Source organism: Choloepus didactylus, chromosome 5, assembly GCF_015220235.1.
Source record: "Choloepus didactylus isolate mChoDid1 chromosome 5, mChoDid1.pri, whole genome shotgun sequence".
Classification (NCBI taxonomy): domain Eukaryota; kingdom Metazoa; phylum Chordata; class Mammalia; order Pilosa; family Megalonychidae; genus Choloepus; species Choloepus didactylus.
Genome location: NC_051311.1, coordinates 166,193,453 through 166,201,483, shown reverse-complemented (window position 1 = coordinate 166,201,483; position 8,031 = coordinate 166,193,453).

Below are 8,031 nucleotides of genomic sequence, written 5' to 3'. Positions count from 1 at the left end.
ATACTCAATGGGGAGAAACTGCAATCTTTCCCTCAGGAACAAGACAGGGATGCCCACTGTCACCACTGTTATTCAACATTGTGCTGGAAGAGCTAGCTAGAGCAGTTAGGCAAGCAAAGAAATAAAAGCCATCCAATTTGGAGAGAAAGAAGTAAAGCTTTCACTATTTGCAGATGACATGATTCTATATGTAGAAAATACAGAAAAATCTATAGCAAAGCTACTAGAACTAGTCAATGAATACAGCAAAGTGGCAGGCTACAAGATCAACATGCAAAAATCTGGTGTTCCTATACACAAGTAATGTGCAACAGGAGAAGGAAATTAAGAAAAAAATTCCACTTACAATAGCAACCAAAAGAATCAAGTATTTAGGAATTAACTTAACCAAGGACACAAAAGATCTTTACACAGAAAACTGTAAGAAACTGCTAAAAGAAATCAAACAAGGCCCCCAAAATTGGAAGAACATACCATATTCATGGATTGGAAGACTAAATATAGTTAAGATGGCAATTTTACCTAAACTGAGTTATAGATTCAGTGCAACACCAATTAAAATCCCAACAACTTACTTTACAGAAATAGAAAAACCAATAACCAAATTTATTTGGAAGGGCAAGGTACCCTGAATAGCCAAAAACACCTTGAGAAAGAGGAATGAAGTGGGAGGTCTCACATTACCTGACCTTGAAACATTACAGAGCTACAGTGTTCAAAACCGCATGGTACTGTCATAAGGAGAGATAAACCGACCAATGGAATAGAATTGAGTGTTCAGAAGTAGATCCTCCCATCTGTGGACAATTAACCTTTGATAAGGCAGTCAAGCCAAAGCAACTGGGACAGAGTAACCTCTTCAATAAATGGTGTTTGGAGAACTGGATCTCCATTTCCAAAAGAATGAAAGAGAACTCCTGTCTCTCACCTTATACAAAAGTTAACTTGAAACAGATTAAAGACCTAAACATTGGAACCAGGACCGTAAGACTCTTAGAAGAAAATGTAGGGCAATATCTTATAGGTCTTGTGATAGGAGGTGGTTTCCTACACCTCACAACCAAGGCACGAGCAACCAAAGAACAAATAGACAAATGGGATCTCCTCAAAATTAAACAATTTTTTACATCAAAGGACTTTATCAGAAAAGTAAAAAGTAACCTACAAAATGGGAGATTATATTTGGAAAACAAATATCAGATAAGGGTATAATATCCCAAATATATAAAGGGATCCTACAACTCAACAACAGAAAGACAAACAATCCAATTTAAAAATGGGCAAAAGACATGGACAGACATTTTTCTGAAGAGGAAACACAAATGGCTCAAAAACAGATGAAAAATACTCAACTTTACTCGCTACTAGGGAAATGCAAATCAAAACCACACCTACCAACATGGCCATTATCTAAAAAACAGAAAATTACAAGTGCTGGAGAGGATGTGGAGAAAGAGGCACACTTATTCACTGTTGATGGGAATGTAGAATGGTGCAGCCACTCTGGAAGACAGTGTGGAGTTTCCTCAGGAAGCTAAGTATAGATTTGCCATGTGACCCAGCTATTCCATTGCTAGGTATATACTCAGAGGAACTGAAACTTAAGACACAAATGGACATTTGTAAACCGATGTTTATTGCAGCATTATTCATGATTGCCAAGAGATGGAAACAGCCCAAATGTCCATCAATGGATGAGTGGATAAACAAACTGTGGTATGTACACATGATGGAATATTATGCAGCTGTAAGACAGAACAAACACATGGAACATATAATAACATGGATGAACCTTGAGGACATTATGTTGAGTGAAGTTAGCCAGAAACAAAAGGACAGATTCTGTATGGTCTCACTAATATGAACAAACATTAATGAACAAACTTTGAGAGTTAAAAGCTGACAACACAGGTACCAGGAGATACAAAGAGGATAGAGATTGGGCATTTGATGCTGAAGGGCTATAGAATGTTTAGCAGGATTGATTGTATAGATCCAGAAATAGCATAATACTGTGTGATGGTCACACAATATTGTAAGTACACTGAACAAAGATGTCTGTGAGTAAAGCTGAAAGAGATGGGATAGGAGAATGGATGACATCAGAGGTAAAGATAGATGATAAAGAATGGGAATGCATAATTTGGCAAAAACTGGAGTGGCCAATGACTTGTTGCTAAATGTACAAATATAAAAATGTTCTCACATGTGGGAGAGCAAGTGAATGTCAACCATGCAGAGTGTTGAAAAAGGGGTAATATTTGGGAAAAAGCATAAAGCAAACTGGAGTCTATGGTAATATGCTTCCATTAAATGCAACAAAAGCAATATACCCAAGCTAAGTGTGTATAAGAGGGAGATATAAGGGAGGGATATGAGATTCTTGGTAGTGGTGTTGTTTTCTGTCCTTAATATTATTCTTTTTTTATTTTGAAATAAATTCAAACTTACAGGAACAGTTGCAAAAATAATACAAACCCCATACACAGAACTCCAGCATACCCCAAACCCCTCCACTGATTCCATGATCTACCAACTTTAATATTTGTCACTTTACCATTTCTTTCTTTCCCTCCCTCCCTCCCTATCTATCATCCATCATCTATTGCTCTGTCTTCTGAACATACGAGAGCAAGTTGCACACATCCTTGAACAAATAATGTAATTTCACATACACATTTCCTATGAACAAGAATATTCATTTATGTAATCACATTAAGTGTAGTTAAGAAGTTCAAGAAATTTAACACTGATATAAAGCTTACATTCTATATTTCATTTTTTATTCTTATGTCCCAATTGTGTCCTTTTGAGCCTTTTCTCCTCTATTCTTAGATCTCATCCAAGATCATCTATGGCATTTAATTGTCATTATCTATTTAGACTGTCTTTTTTTCAATTGTGGAAACATATCTACAGCACAAATCTTCCCATTCCAACCCCTCCCAAGCATTCCATTTAGTGGGATTAATCACACTCACAATGTTGCAATGCCGTCACCTTCCCACCATCCATTACTAGAAATTTCCCTTCTCCTGTAACAGAAACCCTACACTCATTTCTTATTAACTCCCCATTGCCCCTTCCCCCACTTCTCATAACCCCTACTCTACTTTTCATCTCTATGGTCATATTCTCTGATACTTTCTTTGTGTTTACTGTGGGGCTTAAATTTAACATCTTAAGTCTATAACAATCTTGTTTTATTTGATACCAACTTGACTTCAATAGGACACATAAACTATGTTCCTATACTCCTCCATTCCCCCACCTTTATGTAGTTCTTGTCAAAAATTACATATTTTACATTGAGTCAAAAACCGCTGATTTATCATTACATTTTATGTATTTTAGATCCTGTAGGAAGTAAATAGTGAGTTATGTGATCTTTACTGGAAATCTTTACTTCTTCCTGTGGTTTCAGACAATTGTTTAGTATCCCTTCCTTTCAGCCTGCACAATTCCCTTTAGCATTTTTTATAGGACTGATCTACTGGTAATGAAGTCACTCAGATTTTGATTATCCAGGAATGTTTTCATATCCCCCTCATTTTTTTTTTTAAATTAAATTCAGTTTTATTGAGATATATTCACATACCATACAATCATCCATGGTGTACAATTAGCTTTTCACAGTACCATCATATAGTTGTGCATTCATCACCCCAATTTGAACGTTTTCCTTACACCAGAGATAATAAGAATAAGAATAAAAAATAAAAAAAAGAATACTCAAATCATCCCTCCCATCCCACCCTATTTTTCATTTAGTTCTTGTCCCCATTTTTCTACTCATCCATCCAGACACTGGAGAAAGGGAGTGTGATCCATAGGCTTTCTTTTTTTTTTTTTTTTTTTAATTTTTTATTTTTTATTTTTTTTTATTTTTTAATCATCATTTTATTGAGATATATTCACATACCACGCAGTCATACAAAACAAATTGTACTTTCGATTGTTTACAGTACCATTACATAGTTGTACATTCATCACCTAAATCAATCCCTGACACCTTCATTAGCACACACACAAAAATAACAAGAATAATAATTAGAGTGAAAAAGAGCAATTGAAGTAAAAAAGAACACTGGGTACCTTTGTCTGTTTGTTTCCTTCCCCTACTTTTCTACACATCCATCCATAAACTAGACAAAGTGGAGTTTGGTCCTTATGGCATTCCCAATCCCACTGTCACCCCTCATAAGCTACATTTTTATACAACTGTCTTCGAGATTCATGGGTTCTGGGTTGTAGTTTAATAGTTTCAGGTATCCACCACCAGCTACCCCAATTCTTTAGAACATAAAAAGGTTATCTAAAGTGTGCGTAAGAGTGCCCACCAGAGTGATCTCTCGGCTCGTTTTGGAATCTCTCTGCCACTGAAGCTTATTTCATTTCCTTTCACATCCCCCTTTTGGTCAAGAAGATGTTCTCCATCCCACGATGCTGGGTCTACATTCCTCCCCGGGAGTCATATTCCACGTTGCCAGGGAGATTCACTTCCCTGGGTGTCTGATCCCACGTAGCGGGGAGGGCAGTGATTTCACCTTTCAAGTTGGCTTAGCCAGAGAGAGAGGGCCACATCTGAGCAACAAAGAGGCATTCAGGAGGAGACTCTTAGGCACAAATACAGGGAGGCCTAGCCTCTCCTTTGCAGCAACCGTCTTCCCAAGGGTAAAACTTATGGTAGAGGGCTCAACCCATCAAACCACCAGTCCCCTATGTCTGTGGTCATGTTAGCAACCATGGAGGTGGGGTAGGCGAATACCCCTGCATTCTCCACAGGATCCTCAAGGGGGCACTACATCTTTTTTTTTTTTTTCCTTGTTTGCCTTTTTTCTTTCTTTTTTTTTTTTAACTTTCCCTTCTTTTTTAAATCAACTGTATGAAAAAAAAAGTTAAAAAGAAAACAAACATACAATAAAAGAACATTTCAAAGAGACCATAACAAGGGAGTAAGAAAAAGACAACTAACCTAAGATAACTGCTTAACTTCCAACATGTTCCTACTTTACCCCAAGAAAGTTACATAATATAGCAACATTTCAGTGAACTTGTTCCTACTACATCAATCAGAAATTAACAGACCATAGTCATTTCTGGGCATCCCCAGAACGTTAAATAGCTTATCTGTTCTTCTTGGATTATTGTTCCCCCTTCCTTAATTGCTCTCTACTGCTAGTTCCCCTACATTCTACATTATAAACCATTTGTTTTACATTTTTCAAAGTTCACATTAGTGGTAGCATATAATATTTCTCTTTTTGTGCCTGGCTTATTTCGCTCAGCATTATGTCTTCAAGGTTCATCCATGTTGTCATATGTTTCACCAGATCGTTCCTTCTTACTGCCGCGTAGTATTCCATCGTGTGTATATACCACATTTTATTTATCCACTCATCTGTTGAAGGACATTTGGGTTGTTTCCATCTCTTGGCAATTGTGAATAATGCTGCTATGAACATTGGCGTGCAGATATCTGTTCGTGTCACTGCTTTCCGATCTTCCGGGTATATACCGAGAAGTGCAATCGCTGGATCGAATGGTAGCTCTATATCTAGTTTTCTAAGGAACTGCCAGACTGACTTCCAGAGTGGCTGAACCATTATACAGTCCCACGAACAATGAATAAGACTTCCAATTTCTCCACATCCCCTCCAGCATTTGTAGTTTCCTGTTTGTTTAATGGCAGCCATTCTAATCGGTGTGAGATGGTATCTCATTGTGGTCTTAATTTGCATCTCTCTAATAGCTAGTGAAGCTGAACATTTTTTCATGTGTTTCTTGGCCATTTGTATTTCCTCTGCAGAGAACTGTCTTTTCATATCTTTTGCCCATTTTATAATTGGGCTGTCTGTACTATTGTCATTGAGTTGTAGGATTTCTTTGTATATGCAAGATATCAGTCTTTTGTCAGATACATGGTTTCCAAAAATTTTTTTCCCATTGAGTTGGCTGCCTCTTTACCTTTTTGAGAAATTCCTTTGAGGTGCAGAAACTTGTAAGCTTGAGGAGTTCCCATTTATCTATTTTCTCTTTTGTTGCTTGTGCTTTGGGTGTAAAGTCTAGGAAGTGGCCTCCTAATACAAGGTCTGAAGATGTTTTCCTACATTATCTTCTAGGAGTTTAATGGTACTTTCTTTTATATTGAGATCTTTGGTCCATTTTGAGTTAATTTTTGTGTAGGGGGTGAGGTAGGGGTCCTCTTTCATTCTTTTGGATATGGATATCCAACTCTCCCAGCCCCATTTGTTGAAAAGACCATTATGGCTCAGTTCGGTGACTTTGGGGGCCTTATCAAAGATCAGTCGGCCATAGATCTGAGGGTCTATCTCTGAATTCTCAATTCGATTCCATTGATCTATATGTCTATCTTTGTGCCAGTACCATGCTGTTTTGGCAACTGTGGCTTTATAATAAGCTTCAAAGTCAGGGAGTGTAAGTCCTCCCACTTCGTTTTTCTTTTTTAGAGTGTCTTTAGCAATTCGAGGCATCTTCCCTTTCCAAATAAATTTGATAACTAGCTTTTCCAAGTCTGCAAGTAGGTTGTTGGAATTTTGATTGGGATTGCATTGAATCTGTAGATGAGTTTGGGTAGAATTGACATCTTAATGACATTTAGCCTTCCTATCCATGAACATGGAATATTTTTCCATCTTTTAAGGTCCCCTTCTATTTCTTTTAGTAGAGTTATGTAGTTTTCTTTGTATAGGTCTTTTACATCTTTGGTTAAGTTTATTCCTAGGTACTTGATTTTTTTAGTTGCTATTGAAAATGGTATCTTTTTCTTGAGTGTCTCTTCAGTTTGTTCATTTCTAGCATATAGAAACATTACTGACTTATGTGCATTAATCTTGTATCCCGCTACTTTGCTAAATTTGTTTATTAGCTCTAGTAGGTGTATCGTTGATTTCTCAGGGTTTTCTAGATATAAGATCATATCATCTGCAAACAATGACAGTTTTACTTCTTCTTTTCCAATTTGGATGCCTTTTATTTCTTTGTCTTGCCGGATTGCCCTGGCTAGCACTTCCAGCACAATGTTGAATAACAGTGGTGACAGCGGGCATCCTTGTCTTGTTCCTGATCTTAGAGGGAAGGCTTTCAGTCTCTCACCATTGAGTACTATGCTGGCTGTGGGTTTTTCATATATGCTCTTTATCATGTTGAGGAAATTTCCTTCAATTCCTACCTTTTGAAGTGTTTTTATCAAAAAGGGATGTTGGATTTTGTCAAATGCTTTTTCAGCATCTATTGAGATGATCAATTGATTTTTCCTTTTCGAGTTTTTAATGTGTTGTAATACATTGATTGTTTTTCTTCTGTTGAACCATCCTTGCATGCCTGGAATGAACCCCACTTGGTCATGGTGTATGATTTTTTTAATGTGTCTTTGGATTCGATTTGCAAGTATTTTGTTGAGGATTTTTGCATCTATATTCATTAGGGAGATTGGCCGGTAGTTTTCCTTTTTTGTAGCATCTTTACCTGGTTTTGGTATTAGATTGATGTTAGCTTCATAAAATGAGTTAGGTAGTGTTCCATTTTTTTCAATGTTTTGAAAGAGTTTGAGTAAGATTGGTGTCACTTCTTTCTGGAAAGTTTGGTAGAATTCCCCTGTGAAGCCATCTGGCCCTGGGCATTTATTTGTGGGAAGATTTTTGATGACTGATTGGATCTCTTTGCTTGTGATGGGTTGGTTGAGGTCTTCTATTTCTTCTCTGGTCAGTCTAGGTTGTTCATATGTTTCCAGGAAATTGTCCATTTCTTCTACATTATCCAGTTTGTTGCCATACAGTTGTTCATAATATCCTCTTATAATTTTTTTAATTTCTTCAGGATCTGCAGTTATGTCACCTTTTTCATTCATTATTTTGTTTATATGGGTCTTCTCTCTTTTTGATTTTGTCAGTCTAGCTAGGGGCTTGTCAATCTTGTTGATCTTCTCAAAGAACCAACTTTTGGTGATATTTATCCTCTCTATTGTTTTTTTGTTCTCTATGTCATTTATTTCTGCTTTAATCCTTGTTA